We start from the raw sequence: 23,248 nt of genomic DNA, 5'->3' as shown, positions 1-23,248 counted from the left end.
GCTAATTCCCACGTGCTGAAGGTCCCAGAATTCAGGGTCTGTGGGATTGGCTGGAGTCCCGTGACCATTCTTAGCCAATCACGGGGGAGGGTAGGACAGCGCTGTGCTCTCATTGGCCAGGCCTGAGCCACGTGTCCTGCCTTGAAGCTGGGGGTGGGCTCGGTCTGGGCCCTGGGGCCTGAGGGAGGGTGAGCCCTGGTTGGGTAGGGACAGCGTTAGGGTTGCTGCCCCAGGGGGAGCGCAGGGCGGGCAGGCGAAATAACGGAGGAGTGTTAATGCTTGGTGCTTCTGAGTCCAGTGATGTGAACTGGACCGGCCCTCATGACCGGAAGGAATACTAATGACGGAATGTTCTACGGCAGGCAGCCGTCTACACGGGGTTAGACCGGGTGCTGGAGTCCAGTGGGGGTGGGGGGGTAGGTCTTGTGCGTGAGGGGGCCAGGTGGGGGTGGGGGTGGGGGCGTGAGGAGACCCGGCACCGGGGGATGCGGGGGGAATGGACGCTCCAGAATGGGGGAGGGGGAGGGCCTCCAACTTCCTCCTCCTCACCCTCTGGTCTCCCCCTCCCTCGCGGCAGCCCCAGGACCGCAGAGATGGACGAGACGGAAGCGTTCCCTATCTCTCAGTGCTTATACTCTCCCTGGGGGGGGAGAGTTAATAGATACACGAGATCACTTCCCAGGGATGCGTTAGAGCATCTCGGAGGAGGGGACATATGGGCAGAGGCCAAATGATGAGAAGGAGCTGAGCCTGGGAAGAATAGGGGTGGGAGAGGAAAGGCAGCGAGCGTGATGGCCTTGAGGTAGCAAAGAGCCCCAGGTCCTGGAGAAATAGGCAGCAGCCCATGTGGGTGGAGCCCGAGGATGGAGGATGTGCTAGAGGCCAGAGTAGGGCTAGGCGGGAGCAGAAGGGGCAGTCCGGGAAGGCCAGGCAAGATGTCTGGATTTCGGGGCCATTGGAAGGGAATTGAGCGTGGCTGCCTCCTGGTCTAGATGGGGGTTGGAGGGATGATGGAGCCGTGCTGTGGCTTGGGCCCAACCTTCTAGAAAAAATGAGAAGAAAGAAGGATCAGTGTCCTTCAGAGCCAGTTCTGTGCCAGCTGACAGCCATCTGTATTCCTTAACCTTCAGAAAGACCCCGTGAAAGGTATGATGCCCATTTTACAGATGATGAAAAATGAGGCTCAGCAAGGCAGGCGGCCCCGGGCTTCTTGTCATATTTTGTGGAGCTAGAATTTGAACTCTGGTCTTTTCAGCTCCCAAATTCTTCCTCCTACATGAACCTGCCTCTAGCCACACGCATTCAAATGAGGCAGCGGTCCAGAGTGATTCATCGCTTCTCTTCCCTTCCCGCCGCCTCTCGTTTCCTTTCTTAATTTCCACATTTCGGCGCTGAAACAGGCTGGTATTTAAATTTGCCAGTAGCAGAGTAGCAGATGGGGGTGGGGGTGGGGCAGCATTGGCCCCTCAGAGCACGAGGAATGGGAGGCTGAGCCCCACCTGGCCACCAAGACGGGCGGGACCCTCCCTGCAAGCCAGATGCTCCCCACAGCTCTCGCCAACGCCCCCCCTTGCCCAGTTCCTGAAATGGTTTCAGAGTAAGACCGAAGATCTGCTTCTCCTAGCACGTAAATGTCACTTTACTTCATGTCTTCCTTTTTTATCAGTGCACTGGGAAAGTGCCTGCTATCTCCAAAGAAACGGCTTTGGTTTCGTCTTCCAAATGCCACCACAGTTGGTGCCTGCACAGGGCTTAATAGCGGATTATTTTTACAGCTTGTACTCTTCCCTGTCTCTGAGTCCCGATACCATCTTGGGCAGACACGTGAGAGGCTAAGTGGAAGATTGCCATCACAAACGCCCCATATGTCCTGCATTATCGGGACTTACAGAGCCCTTCCTCGGAAACCCTAATTCTGGGACTGGACACAGGGTCCCTGACAAGGGCTCAGGCTTGAGAAATTTGCTGCAGAGGAAAGAGTTGCTATTTCATGTAGACATTTTGCATGCCTGTCTGCTGATTTTTCCTGCCCAGTCACTTCTGAAAATGGGACCCTTAGTTCATATATTTGGATGGAGATGAAATTATTTTTAGGGTCAATCACATTATCCAGGCCTGGCCAGTGGACATATTTTCTCCCTGATCTACCTTGGTGATTCAGACGTGAACAGGAAACCCAAGCCAGGCCAGTGAGTTTTGCTCTGGGGACTTATAAGGGAAAAGAGTAGTTGTCCTGCTAGGAACTGGCTGAATGGGTAAGATGGAAACCAGAGGTTGCTGGCAGCCAGAGAATTCAGGGAGAGACTCTCCTTGATGATGAAGCCAACACAGGAAAGCAAAAGCTATAACTTGTATGTGAGAGAGGGAAAGATGGAGTTCTAATGACATTACTTGGACATCTGGATCCCACCATTCCTGAAGCTAATTGGTTTTGGAGTTGATAGCTATACACGCTCATAAATTCAGTCTGATGGCAGGATTACCAACTAATAGCTGTTGGTATGATCTTAGCTGCACAAGGCAGCCTTGTCTCTGAGTTCCCCACACTGACATGTCACTGCAAGGGACAGCTCATAGCGAGAAGAATGGGTAGGATTGTCCCTTGGTAAGGGACATAGGCATAGCTACCATAGCTACCATAGCTCTTTCTCACCTCTGTGGACACCTTGAGGGCCCTCTCTTGAAGGTTCGCCTGTTCTCTGGGGATCCCTGAGAGGGGTGTTCAGAGTATAAAGGGCAGGGCTACCTGCTAGGACAAAGTTAGCAGTTAGGGGGAAAAGGCAGGGGTCACAGTGTGAAGAGACCTCCCATGGCCCCATCCTTGCTTTAACACGGGGGGTGAGGGGGTTTTGTCCTCCAGTTTGCACTCAGCAAGGGGCTCTTATAAGTACTTTCATTCTGCTTATTTCCTCCCAGAATTGCACTTAGACTCAGCAGGTAGTTACCAAGGACAGGCAATTGACAGACTTGGGTCTGGGTTCTTCCATCCTTGTCCCTTGGTAACTTGTGGTGTTGAACAGTGTCCCTGACCTCCTGGAGCTTTCTGTTCTTATCTGTAGATCAGGGATAACAGCATGAATTGCTTCAGAGGGTGATCAGGAGAACTTAATGTTTAGCCCTGGGTCTGGCACACAGCTAACTAGTAAGCATTCTCTAGGATTACTGTTCTAGAGATGATAATGTCCTAGGCCCTATGTGTGTTTTGGGGGGTGGGTGGGTAAAGGTGGCTTGTTTTAGAGACTTAGATAAATGGATTATTTCTATGTTATATAGTGAATGATAAGATGGACTTAATCCACTTATACAGGCAGCTCCTGGAGTCCAGAAGGAGAAGTGTCTGAACAATAGGTGGGATTCAGGGAAGGCTTCCTGGAGGAGGTGACCACTGAGCGGAGCCTTGGGAATTGAATAGGAGTTGGACCAGAGAAAAGCAGGGGCAGATACTTAGAGGCATAATGTGAGCAGGAAGTGTGCCCAGTTTGAGTAAGAAGACAGTGGAATGTGATGGAACACGAGACTCAGAGGGTAAGATTGGGGAGACCACTAGAAAGAACATAGCAAGAGTGCAGGGTAGATCCTATGGGCAGCCAGGAGCCTTGGAGGGTTTACGGAGGGAGAAGAATGATCAGATTTGAGTTTTAGGTGCTTCCCCCATTTGCAGTGGGGGGATCAGAGGGAGAAGTGTCCACTGAGCAGGGAGGTGGTTGGTGGCATCCGGACCAAGTTAATGAGGCTCACCATCAAGCAGAGGTAACGGTCTGCAGGGAGGGGCAGAGCCAAGACAGATGGGAGGGTCAGAGAGCTCAGCTGGACGAAGCGCCCAAGCACCCGGCGTCCCTCTGATCCGTGATTTGAAAACACGTCACATGTGCCTTACGGAATGATGGATTGTTTACCAGGATCTCTCCATGCTGACATCATCTCTCCCCAGAAGCACGTCATTTTTTTCGGCCCATCTGCCATATCTGGACATATTTTGCCTCGATCAACAGTTGCCTGTTTTCATTTTTTCCCATCCTGAATGCCCGTGCTGACTCTCCTAGCTGTAGATCTGATTCTCTCCTTTCTCTGTACATCAGAGCCCTTGACCACTTACCAAATGCCCTCCCCTTGTGTCATCACACTTAATTTACATAGAAGCCTCACGTAGCAGCGTGCAGTGGATATTGTGTCCCTTTCAGACACAGAAGAACAGAGGAGCTGGGAATTTAACTGACTTGCCTGAGTGTCTGTTAGAGTTGCCCTGTGTGTTTGAGGATTTTCATTTCTGTTTTAAGGGCATGTGCTAGATACTTAAGCATGAAATCACATTTTAAAAGATTTTTGAAATTCAAGGATGCCCCTCTTTAGCTGGGTGGTACATGTAGCGAACTGGCGTTCAGCATCCATGTTGACCTTCTGCACTTGCCCAACTACTTTTCCCAGAGTCCCTTGCAGCAGGCATTCTAGATGTTCTTTAGGTCGGGCCAGTCAGTGTCATGCCCAGGGGATATGCTCTTCCCCTGAGACCCTTTGCCGTGTCCTGTCTTTTTTTTTTTTTTTTTTAAAGAATTATTTATTTATTTGACAGAGAAATCACAAGTAGGCAGAGAGGTAGGAAAGGCAGGCTCCCTGAGATCATGACCTGAGCCGAAGGCAGAGGCTTGACCCACTGAGCCACCCAGGCGCCCTGCCGTGTCCTGTAATATGAAGCTCTGTGATCTCAGCACATGCTTGTGGCCACATGTGTTGAGCAGAGTACCAGAGATGTGTGTGGTCTCAGAAGTCGGGCTGCACATTAAATGCATATGCAGACACGTTCTCGTGGGCTGGTGACCAGACACTCTGCCCCCAGACAAAACTTTGCTTGAGTAACCGGCTTCTACCCAGTGCAGGAGGCTGACCGCTAGCTCTGTCAGGGAGAGCTGTGTTGGCTGTGCACAGGGCAGGAACCCGACCAGCAGTGGCTCAAACAAATAGGTTGGGGGGTGGGGTGGGACTTTGTTCTTTCACCACGAGATCCCCAAGGTAGGGAACTGCTGACACTGATTCAGCTGCCCAAAAGGGACACGAGGAGCCTGAGCTCAGTCTTTGTCCTACACATTTTTTTTTTTAAGATTTTATTTATTTTATTTTTAACAGACAGAGATCACAAGTAGGCAGAGAAGCAGGCAGAGAGAGAGGGAGGAAGCAGGCTTCCTGCTGAGCAGAGAGCCTGATGTGGAGCTCGATCCCAGGACCCTGGGATCATGACCTGAGCCGAAGACAGAGGCTTACCCCACTGAGCCACCCAGGCGCCCCCTCCTTCACGTTTTGACTGCCCTTGCCTCATGGTCACAAAGGGGCTCCCGCAGATAAGCGGTCATTTGTCCTTCCTGCAGCTTCTCCTCGTTGTCGAGAGAGGCTTTGTTCTGTTCCTCTGCTCTCGTGCGGCCAGGATGGCCCCACGCTCCCATGTCCCCTGTGCACTGAGTGCTGGCAGCATCGGACCCCACGGCACTTGGCCCCTGGAGCAGCCCGGGGGGCCACAGCAGGTGCTGCTTGTGTAAGTGACCAAGGCCAGCGATTTTAATATCGTTTCCGTCGTAAAAGCTGATCCAAAGCTGCACTAAGTGATGAAAGTTCACAAGCCTCAAAATATGGCGATGAGGACTGTCGATCAGCCTGGCTGAGCTCTGGAGTCTGGATTTCAGGCCTGATACTCACCGTTTCTTCCCTCTGGCCCTGACAGAGGTGTGTAATCCAATGCCTTCTGCCCAGACCTAAGAGTCCCTGCTGAGTGCCCTGTGTGTGCCTGTCACCTCATCTGAGAAACTGGCGTACCTCAAACCACAGGATTTATTTCCTGTGGTCCAGATCTCTGGGGGCCGTGGTGAGGCTTTGGTGGGATTACGCAGGTTCATCCTTTAGCCCCGGGCTGATCCCCTTCACCTTTGCGGGGGGTGCTGGATATTCAGCCAGAAGATCTCTTATGTTCAGGGGATCACTGTTTACGAGAAGCATTTACATACATCATTTATCGAAGCCAGCCCCGGGGGTGTTGTCCCCCTGTTCCACAGGTGGGCTCACCAGGGCTCAGAAAAGCCAAGCGACTTGCTCCAGGTCACATCGGCCGGCAAGTAGCAGAACCAGGACTGGAATGCTGGCCCTCCCACGGCAAGCACCAGGGCCATGAAGAAGATGAGGGAGGCGAGGCACTATTTTTAAAAACTGAAATCCATACAGAAAGAAGCCAAGGCAAATATCCACGTGGCAAACTATCACCATTGTAAACACAGACAAAATCTGTCTGATGGATTTTTTTCCTTTTGCTTAGATGCAAGCAGGGCTTGGCATGGCTGTACTGACTCTGTCCCCTTTGCTGGTGGCTGAGGTGGCCCCGGCACCCTTGGGCGTGCTTCCTTCTGCATGAGATGCACACGGAGGCTGTGGACAGTTCCGTCCTCGACTCCGGCTCGCCTCCAGCACTGGGAGGAAAACCAGCCCCACTTGACCGCACGGTGACCGTTGGGAAGGGGCAGCACTCAGAAGTGGTGCGGTGCGATTTCGATTCTGAAAAGAGGCTTGGGTGTGAAACATGCAGACGTTGCAGGTTCTAGTACCAGGGGGCAGTGCCTGATCCAAAGGACCGTCACTGCCACAGTGGAAGATGGGATTGGGACAGAGCCAGTCTTGGGCCAGGGTCCCTCCTGGTGTCCCTAGATGGGCTCAGGTCTTGGAGGCAGCTGGCACCTGGGTCCTTGTCGGGCCAGGGGTCCCTCCTGGTGTCCCTAGATGGGCGCAGGTCTTGGAGGCAGCTGGCACCTGGGTCCTTGTCCAGCCCTGACTCTCGAGTCTCATCCTTCTGCTCAAGGCTGCTTAATCTGTACTGATGTTTTCCTCTCCCTCCTCCTCTCCGTCCTCCAAGGCAATCTTGCAGAATGTTTAGGGCACTTAGATATAATTCTAATCTCTTTTGATCAACCATGTCTATTTTTGCACCATTAATGACTGGGTTTGCGCCTTGGTCCTGCCCACAGTGAGGAGTTCCGGGGGAGGAGAGCAGCAGGGTGAACACATCCTCATGTCCCCGGGAAGGAGCCCAGCACGGCGGGATGAGGTAGACCTCTGGCAGTGCTCAGAGTGTCTCTGTATGCAATACAACACAAGAACAGCAGCAAGTTTGTTCTAGAATGTTCCCTTCTTGGGGGTTCACCTTTCCTGTGATGGCAGGTTGATGATGGCATCCCGCAATGGTGCTGTGGGCACTCGGGAGCCAGGGCCAAGCTGGCAGAGACGGCAGGAGTCGGTGGAGAGGTTGCACACCCATGGGCAGTCTGCCGGAGCCGAGGAGCCGCTGAGGGCAGCCCGTGCTCTCCCTTTGTCATAGTCCCCACCACTCCCTGGTGTTACACCTGCGCTGCTCTCCTCGTGTCTGTTGCCTGCCTTGCTATTGCAGAATCAGAGACTCTCTTCTCCCCTCATTGAGACTAAGCCTTTTGCATCCAGTATCAGGGCATCTGCCAACAGGACGGGGGAGAGTGTCCATCAGCTCTCAGATCCGCAGGCCAACCTTTAGATGATTGTTTAGCAAACGTTCAGTCTCTTCCTACTTCCCAAAGCCTCTGTTCAAGGACTTTATTCCCTGCTCCACTGAAGTTGGGCTTGACCTTGTGATTTGTTTTGATCAGTGGAGTGAGGGTCCAAGTGACAGAGTGCCAGTTTTGAGTCTAGACCTTAAAAGGAGTCACATGGTCCACTTGCCCTTCTGGTAGGTGCAGATTTTACCCACGAGAATGAATAACAAACTCCTTGGTAGCCGCTGTCTTTCTACCCTCGACCCCAGAACAAACGCACGTAGAGAAAACCACTACAGCTTTCCTGCATACCTTTGAGCACGAGAGTAAATTCGTACGGTATAGTGCTGAGTTCTGGCATGGTTTGTGACGCAGCAAGAGCGGCCAGATACAGAGCCCAGGGCTTTTGGAGGTTCAAGAAAATTGCAGTAGCAGTGAGCATCGGTGGTGCTGACTTGGGGCCAACTAGGCCTTGGTTGGACGCTAGTAGGATCTTGTACTTTTCCCCTGTTGAGCTGAGGCATGTTTCCTAGCCTCTCCTTCAGGAACGTCCCCGTGTGACTAATGGGTACAGTGCCCCCTCCTTCATGGGGCTGTTGTGAGAATTAACATAGCTTGTATCTAAAGTACTGGATATATAGTGGGTCTTCCCGTGCCTTGATTTCCTTTTTTTCCCTTTGCAAGTACAGCCAAACTCTTCAGTTTTTTGTTTTTTGTTTTTTGTTTTTTTTGAAGATTGTATTTACTTATTTGACAGAGCGAGAGAGCACAAGCAGGGGGAGCAGGACAGGGAGAGGGAGAAGCAGACTCCCCGCCAAGCAGGGAGCCCAGTGTGGGACTCAATCCCAGGACCTGAAATCATGACCTGAGCCAAAGGCAGACATTTAACCAATGGAGCCACCCAGGTGCCCCCCAAACTGTTAAGTTTTCAGTAGGGCTTTGTGAATCGCCGTGTCACCGGAAGCCACTTGATCTAAGCTTTAGATGATATCTATATCCAGTCTGTGGAGTGAGGCTGTCTTGCTCTAGGTCTGCCCCCACCCTTGCTGGGTGACTCTGGGTCAGCTTCTCAGTCCCCCCACGCCTCAGCAGTCAGTGGGCGCGGTGGCATTTCCCAGCTCAGGGCTGCTGGAGGGGAAGGATGTTCTGAGACGGGGGAGTGGCAGGAAGGTAGGAGGATTATTTAGTTACTATATTTTGAATTTCATCAATAAAAAAAAATGCGTGGAGATTTTTTTATCTTGTAAATATAAACACGTACATAATTCAGTTTTGCCTCTTGACCCACAGTCTAAAATATTGGCTCTCTGGCCCTTGATAGAAAAGGTTTGGTATTTCTGGTCTGCACGCGCCCTCCCCACCCCGAGTGGTCTCACTAACCCCTTGGCCACTCGCCTCCCCCCATTGCCTGGAGGTTGGAGTTTCCCATGGCAGAAGGAACAGAGGGAGCATTATTTAGTGATGTAGCTCAAGGCAGAAAGGGGGCGGAGGATGGGCGCTGTGGGCGTCCTAAGGCGTTATCCCCACTGCTCCCAACTGCCGGACCATCCCCCTGTCAGAGAACGGGCCGCCGCCTAGACTCATCTGCCCTTGGTCGTGACCATCAGGTGGGGCTTTTCCCTCCTTCCTTTTCTCCACCTTCAGAATTGGCAGCTGCCCGTGGCCTTCCCCCATGCCAGGACAAAAAGCAGGGAGCCAGCCACCCCCAGTGCCAGCCCGGGAAAGAGGAAGTGGAAGCCAGAGCAGGGGAGAAAGGGGAGGCATTGAAAGCCCTGAGGAGGAAGAGGGACACAGGGCAGAGAGTCCACGGGGTGGCCCTGTGGGCCCCTGAGGTCCTGGAGGCCCAAGCCCCGCGCCAGCAAATCCCCCACCGCTCCCCAACCCGAGTCCCTACAGCACTGGTGGGCTCAGATTCAGAGCCTGTCATTTGACTCAGAGCTTTTTGTTGGGGCTCCAGGCCCGCCCGCTTCCAGGCGGGGGCAGATCCTGGAGGAGACCGGACAGCTGTGTATGCGTCTGACCCCACGGCGGGTCACCAGGCTGCTTTGTGTCATGGTGAAGCCCTCCTCTGCGTCTCCCAGAAAGGGCGTGGAGCCCAGAGAGCAGGAACTTAAGCAACAGTTTATAAATGCGCTGAGTACAGTTTTTCATAAAAGTTAAAAGGAATCATGTCATGTTATTGTCCTAAAATTTGCTTTTCTCACCTCTCTCCAGTCTCCCGGTGAGTTTCGCCTCTTGCATTTAACTGCTATATGCTTCCCCAGTGTTCCGTTGGTGCCAGAATCTACATAACCCACTGCTCTGTTGAGCGGTGTGGAGGTTGTTGCATGAACGGGCGTGTACACATCACCTCCTGTTGCACGCGATGTTCTCTGAACATTCTGGAACATAAATCTTACTCAGGCCTAGATTCCTGCTAGGAACGTTTTGGAGTAAAAGGGGGATCGTGTCTCTCACTGAAATGGATTCTGCCAAACCACACTCCAGAAAAAGCCTGGACTGCTTTGTCCACCAAGAAGCTCCAACTCGGATGTCCACTTACAGATGGGGAAACCGAGGCACAGAGCAGTTCAGGGATCCTCCGACCAGTTTCCCTGTCCCGGGGTCACGGGACTGCTGGGCCGGACCTCTCGGCCACAGGGCGGCACGGGCACGACGGCTGTCATCCGCCGCCCGCTGGTGCTTCCGGATGTGACGGCTGGCTTGAGTTTTCTCGGGAACCCTCATGAACAAACCCAGAATTCACAAAACTGTGTCAGGGGCGCTGTGATTCACATCTCCTCCGCAAACCTTCCCTTTTATAAGCACGCCCTGGGATGCATCTCAGCGTTGGTTCTGCAGAAGTCGGCTGTTGGTAGAGTTTTCCAGGAACCCTCTGCCGGAGAAGTCCAGGTTCACCTGTAAGCTCAGGGGACACCGCGGGCGGCGCCTGCCTTCATCGGTCTCGTTGATGAACATCCAAAGCAAAGATGCGGATGCGGCCCAATGCACTAGAAGGCTCTTTGCCGGGGGGCAACGTGTTAATGCCAGAAATGGCCTCGGAGCGAGCCGGGCGGGCGATGTCTCGGGCTGGGGCGTGGGGAGGGAGAGAAGGTGACCCCGTGTACCTACTCGGTGCCCCACACTACGGAAGGTCAGTGAGCCACGTGCCAAAGAGAGAGACAAGGTCCTTCAGCAGGTCTGGCTGCCGTGAGGAGACTGAGAAGTGTAGACAGGGTGGGTAGAGTGGGAGGTCCTGGGGGAAAAGCACCTCCGAGGAGGGAGTGTCTGAGCCGAGGCCCAAATGATGAGCCGGTATTGGAAATTTGGGTGAAGAGCCGTCCAGACACAGGGAATAGCAAGTGCAAATGCCCTGAGGCAGGAGTGGACTTCACTGAGTAGAGCAGCCGAGAAGAAGGCCTGTGTGTCAGGATGGCTGGAGGGGAGGGAGGGAGGGAAGGTGGGTGAGGAGAGGAGGCCCTCAGGGGTCTCGGCTTGGATTTTCTCCTCAGAGCAAAGGGCAGGGCAGCTGTGGGAGGCTCCGAAGGGGCGTGAGCGTTAGCGTGTACCCGGGAGGGAAAGGAAGTTCAGAGGTGGGCCCAGCTTGTCTTTCTGCTGTCCGTCTGTCTGTGGCTTGTCACCTCACAGTGTCACAATGGCCTCCAGAGCTGCCACCGTCCGAGACAGGAAGGCAGGGCTGGTAGGATGCCTGCTGCGTCTGTGAGGCAGACAGGAATAAGGCATCTTCTGGAAGCCCCAGGAAGCGCCCGCTTTCCAGCCGTTGGCTAGAATTGCATCTGGGGGCCCGCAGGGAGGGAGGCTGGGCGATGAAGCATCTGCCCCTGGGAGATCCGTTGGAATTCTTCCCCCAGGCTGGACCGGCCCCACAAACCGAGGTTCTCAGAGCAGGAAGGAGGTGGGGACCAGCCCTGGCATCTAGTGCAGAAGAGGAAATCTCAGGCCAAGTAAATCAGAAACTGTCAGTTAGAGGCCTGTCCAAAGTGCAGGGCCTCTGCGCACCCTACCCTGGCTGTTGCTGGGGGAAGGTGGGAGGTCAGGCTCCTCCGTGTGGGATCTTGTTCTTAGCAAAGGTCTGGCCCGAGCGAACCTGTGTTAGGAAGGGCAAGTGCTCCCTCTAGTGGCTGCACAGAGGCGAGCCGGGCAGGCTTGATCCATCTCTGAGCCTGGCCCGGGGAGGGCACCAAGGTATGCTGGGACGGGCGGACACTCCCTGGGGACCTACAGTACGCCAGGGACCCTTCCATGCGACTGACACGAACTCCCATCCTCTTGACAGCTCTGCGAGCTTGGTCCCTTTCACGTTTCCATTTCAATGATGGGGTCCTTTGCCCAATATCACAGGGACAGGATTGGACCTGTGTGGGTCCCTGTAAGGACTGTGCTTCCAGCCAGTGGATTCGGGGTCTGGAGAACACACCCTTAAGTGTTACACCTGGAGGACAGTCGCCCTGATCATGATTACGAATTAATGGGCGTGCTGGGGACTAAGGGACTCATGGAAGTCTCCAGATTTGGATGCGAAGTGCCATAGGCAGCTCTGACACTTCCCCGGACAGGGTCCCAAGCAGCCATCAGATGGGCAAAGGGATTGGGACCTGAAGAAGTCGAAGAGCCTCTGTTTCTTATTATTTGGATGTCATGCTTCCTCCACAGACTTGGGAGGGGGGCAGGGATGGAACCTATTAGAGGATGTTTGTCACAAAGGCGTGACTGAGCCCAGCTGACTTGTGATGATTTAGATTTTGCATAAATTCTGCTTTTGTTTAGCTCTGGAAACCTCTTGACGTTGACATCTAATCAGGGCCCCTCGAGGGTTGAGGAAGGCCAAAGCCAACTCCCTATTTAAAATTAAAATGTTGCTTTTAAAAGTCAAAAGGGAATGTGGAAATGATGGTAGATTTTCAGTGTCGGGTCTAATAAAATAGCACTTTCCACGTAAAGTTCAATGATTACTCCTCTAAGTTTAGAGGGCCTCACGAGTCTCAGTTGGAGAATGTGTGAATGAACGGTGGGGGGGGCCGGACTGACCTCCTGTCCTTTTCCTACTCTAGAATGGGCCCCGGGGAGCTGGATTACACGGACACCGGCGCTAGATTCGAGCAGAGATAGCAAAACATCTCCCTTCCTTCCGGTTCCTGGAGAAGGCGGCAGAAACACGCCTGCCTCTACTCCAAGTAAGTAGGTTCTTCTGCCCGGAGCTGGGGCACATCCAGGGCCTGGGCAGGGGAGGGAGAAGGAGATTAAGGAAATCCCTCACCCAAGCTGAATCCTTGACCATCTGGGGTCAGGGATTGGGGTGAGGTTGATCCCGAACACCCAGCCCCTATTCAAAGGATGCAGCGAGGTCATTCCAGAAACAGAAGAAACGATTTTGAATTCCCAGCCATTGGGTAATAAAGGGAAGAGTATGGACTTTGGATTTGGTTTCAGCTCCTACCCCTTTGGGGCTGTGTGGCTGAGGGTTAACCTCTTTGAACGTCTGATTCTTCACCTCTCAGCTCAGCTTGGTAATTACCCCTTCCCCGAAGCCATAGGAGAAAGTGGGGTTCATGGGGTAGACATTGAGGGTGGGCGCCTGGGCACTGGGGGTCTGCCGGGCACTTAGGATACAGGGGACTTGAGGGCCCCCGTGCTAACCTCAGGGTCATGGTGTGGCACGTGGGAGACAAGGTGTTGGGATTTCTGGAGAGATCAGTGCAGGGGTTGGGGAGCACAGGGCAGGACTGCCTGTGGCTCAGAGAGAGCGTCTTGGGAACTAGCAGTGTGGTGATGACAGCTGCGGTAGCCAACGCCTGGGGAGCGGGTACCATTGGCCATTTCATCTTTGCAACAGCCCTGTGATAGAGGTGCTGTAGCCCCGTTCTGCAGGATGCTGAGGCACATGCTAGCTCAGATCATGCCAGGAGCCTTGTTGACAGCCAGTGGCAGAGTGGGGTCTCATGCTTGACCCCACATACCTCAGGATTGACTCTGCCAGAGCAGGAAAAAGAGCTCAAGAACAGGGGACCAGGAGAGGGAGAAGCAGACTCCCCATCGAGCGGGGAGCCTGACGTGGGGCTCAGTCCCAGGACCCTGAAATCATGACCCGAGCCAAAGGCAGACTCTCAACCCACTGAGCCACCCAGGTGTCCCAAGTTTAACTCCACTCTGAACAGCCTCTAGAAAGCCTATTTTTCTAGCCCTACTGCCCAGCTCCTGGAGATGCTCTGGGCCACCTCAACATTTTGATGACCTCCTGAGGCTCGTGCTCCTGGGGCACCACTCAGCCTGCACCCCGGCTCCCATGGACCTCACTGCGCTGAGAGCTGTCCTCCTGCCCCGACGGCCAGTGTTCCCTGTTGGATCTGTCACATGAGGAGCACAGAGGTTTGGGGTAACTTTCACACGTGCACACAAGACCCTCTAGGAAGGCTTTTGGGCACAGAGAAGGTTTGGATCAGTGAAAGTACTTACAGCTCAGTAACTAAGCCCTGAGCACTTCGGCAGATCTCTCTGCCGGCCTGACCTTCAGTGTCCCCATTCTGCCTCCAGAGGCCGTGTGGGCCCAGGACTGCCAGGCTTTTCAATTTTTCACAAAAAAAGCTTCAAGTCTAAATTTTGGGTGAAATCGGCCCACCTGTGGGCATTAACATTCATTATTCCAATATTACGTAGACTTCTCCAGCTCTCTACCCTGACGGCTTGTAACTTTTGGAGAGAAACTCAATGATACTCTCCCCAGGTTACATTTGTGACTCTGACGCAGCCCCCAGGGAGAGCAAAATCGAATCCACACGTATCCTGTGACACACCCGTTCAGCCCTCAGATTAGGTCCCCTGGAGGAAGCCTCAGTCCCGTGTGCGAGAGCCAAGCTAAAGGGTGCTCGGCCCAGCGTCGTGTGTGCACGTGCGTAACCGGGAAGCGGGGGCAGCCGTCGGGTGTCCCTTGCCCGGCTAATGGAGCAGCACTTGTGACATACTCACCGTGAGAAGGACCCGCGGCTACATTTATTCTTATGGACGAATCTGAAAGCATCACTTTAGAATGAGGGAAACGTAGTATTTTATTGATGTAAAGCATTTGGGCAGACAAGTAATAAGGTGATGGTTTGCGTGTACGTGTCAGTGTTCTGTCACCATGAGGACCGGTCAGGGAGTGACAAGTGGCGTATTCAGGACAATGGCACCGGGGTAAGAGAGAGATATAGTTGGTTGGGGTGGGGGGTAGTTCCCCATGAGGCTTTAACTTGAACTGCTGCAAATAGATAGGCTTTGTTTCTTACAAACCATGGGCACAGAAAGGGTTTCCTGGGACACTGCTAATAGATTTCTTCATCTGGATGCTGGCTTCACTCTGTGAAAACGTATCCAGCTGATCACATCGTGCATGTGCATTTTTCTACACGTATGTGATTTTTCAATAAAAATTGAAGAACTTAAGTCACAAAGCAGATCTGATCCAAGCTGGGCTGTGGGTCCACGCCGTTCTCAGATGTTCGCCTGTGTTCTCTGTCATAGGCTTGAAATCCTTACTCATGAAATTCTGTGAGCCCGTAAATGCTTGGCAATGACCCTGCAAATTGAGATCACAAAGGTTTAGTCTTCGCAGCTGCGTGGCTGGAGGGTTGGCCTGTGTCTGTGACACACAGACATGGAAATAAGATCGATCCGCCCCCTTGGGCTCCTCCCCTGCCAATGGGGGACGTGGTAAGGCCAGCCATACAGCTCTGTGGGGCGGCCCTCCAAGGCCGGGGGACCCCTGTGGGGCCCTCAAGGACACGTAGCTCCAGGCCTTTGCACTGAGCAGGACAGGAAATGACAATGAGGGGAAGCCGGTCTGCAGGAGGCGTTCGCTGCTGAGTCAGCTCTGTTGGACATTTGCGGGGTGGCTTGTTCGGGGACAAGATTCGTCCTTCACAGGCCTAGCCCCATCTCTGGGACTTCCTTTCCTCTGATGGGAGTGGCACAGCCTGAACATAGTAAACCTAACTCACTCTCTCTCTCTCTCTCTCTCTCTCTCTCACACACACACACACACACACACACGTGCATGCACACACACGTGGCCAGTGTGTTAATTGGAAGATGATGGTTCATCAGCACGAGGATGATGTCTGTTCTCTGAGCTCATCAGGATGAAAAATAGCAAGGAGATCAAGAGAGGCCCCCTAGGTGTCACTTTGTCCCACTGGAGGTCATTTGGCAAAGTCTGGTGATACTTTGTTAAGAGGCAGGGATCTGGTGGCTGCCTGTGAGGAATGCAGGCGAACGTCCTTCCGCGCCCAGGACACCCCCACAGCGAAGGATCTGGTCCAAGTGTCTGTAGTGCCCGGGGTCCGGCTTCCCCGGGGTGTTGGGGGGGGCGTGGATAACTACGGGAAAAGCTGCCGCATCCCATACAGGCTGCGGGAATGGGCTCTCGCAGACTGGGGCACCTTCTGAAGGCTTCTCTGGCACTCCTCCTGCGGAGAGCCCCCCCGCCCCCACCGCTCTTGTTCCCGGGGCCGCCATCTGCATGAGGCTGTGTGAAGGGAGGGCCTCTCCCCCTGCCTGGACTGGCTGCCACGGGGTCGGAGCTGGTCCCTGGGCCTAATCTGGGGCCCTTTGGAGGGCACAGGTGGACACATTCCCGCATTGGCTCCCCCACTTGGTGATTGACTTGAGGGCCCCGAGAGAAATAGTGCATCTGAGAGCAGCTGAGGGAGGCAGACCCAGAGCTCGAAGGGAGAAAAGAACCAGGAGAAGATACCATCGGCTCACTTTGGTCTGGGACTCTGGAGTCACCGGCTTTGCCTCACTTAATACCCCCAGCAGCTCTGCAGGGGGAGCACTACCTGCGTCCAGGCGGCAGATGAGGAGTCGGGCCCAGGGAGGCAGCGTGTGGCCGCAGATCCCACCACTAGTAACAGACGTGAACCTGGGCCTGGGACCCCAGAGCTCAGAGCCGTCTCTGCATTCACCAGCTCTGCAGGGCTGGACTTCGGGACAGTGAGCTCCGAGCCGCCGGGCCCCTAGAGGAGGGAGCGGCAGGGTGGAGACGCTGTGGGGGTCAGCTCCCGTGAGACACTCGTCACTGCTCCGCCTCCCCGGGCCCCTTCCGCACACGGCATCACCGGGTCCTCCCAGAAGCATTTGGCAAGAGGCTGAAGGTCATTAGCTCCTTTTTCCAGAAGGACATGAAATGAAGCCTACCCAGCGTCCCCCAAACAGAGAGGCGCGGAGGCAGGATTCGAACTCCGGTCTCTGATCCTCTAACCGGTTGCTCCCCCACCACCCAAGACAGTCTTCGGGTCTACACTGCTTCTAGCCGCTGTCGCCACGAGTTCTGGCCTGTTAGGAAGCGAAAGGCCTGGCTAATTCCCCTCAGGCCCTCGGAAACGGAAGTGCCCCGCAGATCTACCCTCAGACCTCAGGCTCGGGGCCCTCGCCTTTGTGCCTCTGCGGGAAGCTCGCTGGTTTTAGACGAACTGTCTGTGTGAGTGTTTAAAGAACAGAGTCAAAACTGTTTGCTCAGAGGGGTGTGGAAATTTCTCCAGCGTTTCCTTCGTTACGTGTTTTTCTAAGGTGCTAGGGGCGACTCCAACAAGTCATTTTAGCAGTATTTTATCCACTTCTAAATCTTTAACCTCGAACCCCCTCCACTCAAAAAGCTGTGGCATGGGAAATTGATCTTTATTTTGGGCGAGCCCGTTACCAGCTAATTCCCCTCCGCAGCCACCGTATTCATCTCCGCGTGCTGCCAGGAATAGAAGTGCCCGGGGTTCGGGTGCCCATGGAGGGGGAACCTCCCACAGACACACCGGGTCCGGGTCCGGCCTCCCCGGGACTCGTCCCCACGTCACGTCTCGGACACCAGCCGTGGTGATGTCACCCGATGCCACGGTGCAGAACGCCCCTCCGTGGTGTCTGTGGTCAGGCCAGGGCCCAGAAGTGTCTCGCTTCCTGGGCTTCGGTGTCCTGATGAAGTCACAGTTCCTGGGCTGTGGATTCGGTTACCGATAATTGCCTTGTGAACTGGCAGATGCAAGACAAACATTTCTGGAGCCTGGAACACACGGAGGTCTGGCAGCGGCCCCCCATGATGGCTGGGGGGCCGCCCGGGCCCCTTAGATACTTGCTGGCAAGGCCCCGTGCTCTGCCCTAGGGACACGCATACTGTGAGGACCCCTGGCATGGCTGTGGAACCTGACCTTTGGCTTGAGGGGCAGGGAGAGATGAGTGTGTGTGACCGGGGCCGGGCTGAGGGCCCTTGTGGGAACGTGGGTTTCCGGACTCACACAGAAAGTAGATAGGGCAACGGGAGGGTCCCCCCTGCCAGGCCCAGCCATGAGTCACTTTTTCCACCAGCCCCTGTGTCCTCTCCAACTCTGCTGTCTCACACTGTGGTTGTTCTGTGGAAGGTAGAGCAGAGCCTGGAAAGGGCAGATCTAGGCCAGGATCAAAGGGACTCGCACCTGGCCAGGGTGCGAGTAAGGTTGTGGGATTTCCCCAAAAAAGAGCTATCACTGAGGAGGAATAGACCTCCCTTCCCAAAGAGAATAAAATCCGAATTCTGACAAGGCCCTACATAATATAGACCTTACCTTGCACCCCCCCCCCCCCCCCACACACCTTCTGGATGATTCAGCCTCAAGATCTCCCCCTGCTGTTTCTCAGCTACTTTGGGGCACCTACCCACATCTGACCTCAGGGCATTTGCACTGGTTGTGCCCTCTGCCTATAGTGTTGATCTCAGTCTTTTACCCATTGTCACCTCCTCAAGGAAGCCCTCCATGATAACTCTATCTAAAATACTATCTCCTAACTTTATTTTCTCACTCTTATAGGCTTTTCCTCATCCTACAGCCTTTATAATTACCTGGCATGAAGTCACATATTTGGTTACTTACCAATTGTCCCCCTCACTAAAACACCCCTCAAGGGTGGGGATTTTTGCCTGTCTTGCTCACTAAGTCTGTTTCGGCATCTGGAAACTAGAGCTAATAATAATACTCACAAGAGATTTGGGGTGGGTCTAATGAGATAACACAGCCAACAAATTTAGCTCCATGCCTGGCACTTGACACCCTTGCAAGAAATGTTAGCTTTAAAAAGATTTGGTTGCTGGGGCGCCTGGGTGGCTCAGTGGGTTAAAGCCTCTGCCTTCGGCTCAGGTCGTGATCCCAGGGTCCTGGGATCGAGCCCTACATCGGGCTCTCTGCTCAGTGGGGAGCCTGCTTCCCTTTCTCTCTCTTTCTGCCCGCCTCTCTGCCTACTTGTGATCTCTGTCTGCCAAATAAATAAATTAAAAAAAAAAAAAGATTTGGTTGCTCAAGGGATCACCTTAGTCCATCCAGGCTGCTAAGACCCCGAGTACTATACACTGGGTGGCTCACAGCAACAGAAATTCATTCCTCATCGTTCTGGAAGCTGAGAAGTTCAAGATTAAGGCACCAGCAGATGTGGGGTCTAGTGAGAGCCCACTTTCTTGTTCGTAGAAAGCCATCTCCTTGCTGTGCCTCACGTGGCAGATGGGGCAAGGGAGCTCTCTGGGGTCTCTTTTATAAATGGTACTAATCCCAGTCTTGGGGGCTCCATGCTTGTGACCGAATCACCTCCTTAAGGCCCCACCTCCAAATACCATCACATTGGGAGTTAGGATTTCAACATGTGAATTTGGGGGTGGAGGTGGGTGGACACAAAAGTTCAGTCCGTAATACCTCCCAATGCCTGGACCCAGGGACGACAAGTGTCACTCTGCTTAGGTTTTCACAGTCTGTCCAAATACTCAACTGTTTAGGTCAGACTTTTTACTTGTCTGAAAAGTATTTTAATTTGCATGCCACTCACTGTAGGAAGACCTAGATGCCTTAAGAGGTCGATACAGTTATGATACTTAACAACTTTTCATGCTCGGTGCGTGTGTGGTCTAGAAACAGGTGTATTAGTTACTGCTGCGTAACAAACGACCCCAAGCCCAGTGGCTTGGAACAACACACTGAAAATAGTTTCTGTGGGTCTGGCGTGGCTTGGCCAGTCTGCTGCTTTGTCATCTCCCAGGGCTGCAAACGAGGTGTCTGCCAGGGCTGGGATCTCAACTGAAGGCTTGACTGCGGACGGATCTACATCCAAGCTTGCTCACATGGTTGTGTGCCAGATTTGGGGCCTTGTCAGTTGTTGGATGGAGGGCCTCCATGGCCCCTTGGCTGTTGGGGAACCCTCTCAGTTCCTCACTGCCTCGGCCCTCCCCATGGTACAGCCAAAGGTGGAGGTGGCTGTTGGCCCGTGAGGTTGACAACCGGTAGTGGGGGAGATTCTGCTGGCAAGACTGAAGTTAGAACCCATGAACACAGAAAGGTTCTCTTGGTTAGACACAGGTTACTCAAGGGGACAGGGGAGGTTATCCAGGACACAATGGGCAGGCAGTGGAGGTCATTGACGTCAGATATCTCAGATGCTGCTGATAACAGGGGAGAACCTGTAAGGTATAAGCAGAGGCTTAGCCCAGTGGGCCCAAGGGTATCACCTCCTTTAGATTTAGTAATAAGGTCCCTGAAACTGCCCATAGTTCTTCTCAAGTCATCTCATAGTCAACCTTTGATCGGGAGGCAACTGGTCTCTCTTAGCTCATGTTACAGGGGACAGGAAGCACCATTGCTCAAAGCTGGGGGTAAAGAACTTATGTGACCCAACAAAGGTGGGTCTCTCACCATAAAGACCTAGCTGGGGTTGGGGCAGAGGGAGATTGGATCATGGAGCCAGGATCTCTAGAGAAGGAAGGGGCTCAGACATCTGACCTCTGCTCCTTAAGATGGGAAGTCAGGAAAACCTATCAGAGTGGATCCAAAGCTCCTACCTAACACACCGGCAGAGGAGGACAAGGGAACTTGTCCGGGACCTCACCTGAGAACTCATCAGGAGGGTAGGGGCACCTGGCCAAAGATGGAGAGTCCCAAGGAGCTTTGTGGGCTGCTTCTGACAGGGCAAGCAGATGAGCTCGAACCCCTTCAGGTCCCCATGACCTCCTACTACTGGGTCTGGGATCAGTGCAGATTGTGTACTAGGCTATCTGGGAGAACTGCTTGAAGCCTGTGTTCCACAGTGACCCCTAGTGGCAACAAGACCCTGTGCATGGTCCAGACACCCAATTCTGTCTTTGGGATGCTCCTCCCTCCCCCTTGGGACCAAGGAAATGCCCTGGTTCTTGGGCAGTAGGTGTGGTGAGGAAGTCAGAGGCTCAAGAGGAGGTGTCAGACTTTTCAATGAGGCATGATTTATTTATTGAAGACATGAAAGCTATAGGGAAGTCGTTGACTACTTCACAGTAGTCGCAGAGATTAGAGAATAAACCAGAGGTCTGCAAACTTTTATCAGACGATCACATCATAAATACTTTTAGGCTTGCAGGCCATAGGTCTCTGTCCCAGCTAATGAACTCTGTCCTTGTCACATGAAAGCAGCCACAGGCAATAAGTAAAAGAATGAGCCCAGTTGTGTTCCAATAAAAGTTTATTTACAAAAACAGCCAAGCTTGCCACAGGCCCTGGTTTGCCGCCCCCTGGAATAAACAGTTAAAAAGTCAGTCTTTCCATCTTCAAAAAACAGAAGATCATTTACATTTTTGTAGAATGTCCTTCCCTCCCTTGGACAAATGAAGCCTCAGCCATGGGTTTGCTAATTGCCTTTTTCTCCTTTATACAGACAGAGGCTCACTCGTGGATTTACTTTATTTTTTCCTCCTTCGGATAAACGGAGCCTCATCAACAGACTTTCTAGTCGCTATTCCCTTCTTTCTAGAAGAGGAAAGTTACTGATAATTATCATCTTCTGCTTTAGGCTAATAGAAGCTCCATCAGAGGCTTGCTCTTACTGTTCTTTCATTGTGAGTTACGCTTGATTTGGTCATTTTAACGCACTGACATACACATACACGTACAAGCTTAAGAATGTACTACTTGTGGTTGTAAAAAGTGAAGCTGTTCATCTTCTGCTGTGAGAGTCTGGAAAAGCTTATGCATCTCGAACAGTATCTGCCGGGATTGCCCAAGGGGACACATCACTGCCTAGCATGCGGGCACTTCTGTCCTGTCTAGCCGCATGCTTGCGACATAGCTCAAGCTGGCATCAGGATTTTCCACTAGACAGTCCACATTCTCCAGCATCCAGCTTGGAGCTGTTCCTGCCCTCAAGGCCACAGCCAAGTCCAAGGCCTTGGGGGCAGGCAGGTCTGGGGAAAAAACCACCAAGTGATTTGAAAGTACCAGGGAGTCTGGGTCAAAGACTTAGGGATTTCCTCCTGCCTCAGCAACTCTCCAGACATACCATTCATCCCGAGCGTAGTTTTTCCAAACTTCAAGCAGAGCTTCTAGCCATGGTGTGTGACACCTGTAGGTATTCCTTACGTGCTCCTGGGTATTTGATGTACTTATTTGAAAGCAGTGGAGCTGTGAGTGTAGTCTTGGTTTATTATATTTTAAAGTACATCAAATGAGAATTAGCCTTCAATTATTGCCTAAGGGTTTGATCGGAGAAACAACTGGAGGGATTTATCGTAGGGATTTGACATTATGCAGAAGTGGAAGGTAGCTAGACGGCCTTTGTGAGCTTATTTATCTGGAATCTGGTGCCAGAGCCTCAAGTCAGCAGGGCACGCACCAAGAAGGCAGAATGAATGAGACATGGAGGGGATGAGGACAGCCGGGAACAGCAGAGACAGGCCGGAAGCCCTGCCCCAGGGATCCACTGGCAATGGTGGCATCCTTTACAACGAACTAAACAGGCACCTGTGCGGGACTCGGAGGAGCTGGTAGCTGTGGGCTATTTCCTGGCCCTGTGCCAGGCAGGTGAGACAGAAGAAGAGTCTGTGTAAGTGACCATAGCCAGGCCCCCACGTTCTACCTCCCAGCAAAGAAACGGAAGAAGCATTTGCTTCTTCGGGCTTCCCAGTCTTACCTACAGTGTCTCGAGTGGTGCATGCCAGCCAGAAGCTCTACAGGGGAAGGAATTCTGGGAATTCGAACTCAGCCTACACACCCAAACTGACCACAGTTGATACATTCAAAAGCAAATAGCACTAAGTGAATTGATTTGGGCTTTTGTTAGAAACTGCCCACTGTCAGTTTAGACATTTAAACACACATATGAAAAAGTTCATGGGTCAGAAAACCTAGATTCCCAATACTACTTGTGTGGCCTAGGACATGTTCCTCAACCTTTCCGAGACTGCGTTGCCTCACTTGTTAAAATGGGGATTAAAAACACCAACTCATCTAGATAATATACACAAGATGCAGCTTGGTGCCTGCATACAGTAGATGCTCAATAAATAAAGAAGGAATTCATCAAGGCACCTAACAATAGCCTGTCCTATTGTGCGGTGCTGTTTTCAGACTAGATCAGTCTGTCTGAGTCTCTCACTAAACTGTGAATCCGTGGTGTCAGGGATTATGATTAAAGGACCAACATAAAGGAACAAATGAGCTCTGTCCGTGGGTGCTGGGCAGAATGCTAGGTCACTCCCATTGAAATATAACAAATGCAACTTCAGTAGTTGATCAATCAAATGGCCAAACCAGGACAAGATACCGACCTTCTGATATCTAACCTAGTGCCTTTAACCACACATCCTTACGTCTCCTCTGCATGTCAGAATGTTCCAGGAGTATGGTGAGGAGTGGCTTTGTGTTCAGAGCTGTTGCTTTTTCTTTTATGTCCCCATGATTCTGAAGCTGTCGTACATGGTTGGCTTCACAGGC

This window comes from Mustela putorius, unplaced genomic scaffold (assembly GCF_011764305.1).
Source record: "Mustela putorius furo isolate JIRA1106 unplaced genomic scaffold, ASM1176430v1.1 tig00000592_pilon_pilon_pilon, whole genome shotgun sequence".
Lineage (NCBI taxonomy): Eukaryota > Metazoa > Chordata > Mammalia > Carnivora > Mustelidae > Mustela > Mustela putorius.
The sequence above is the reverse complement of the archived record's forward strand: the minus strand, read 5'-3'. Positions refer to the sequence as shown.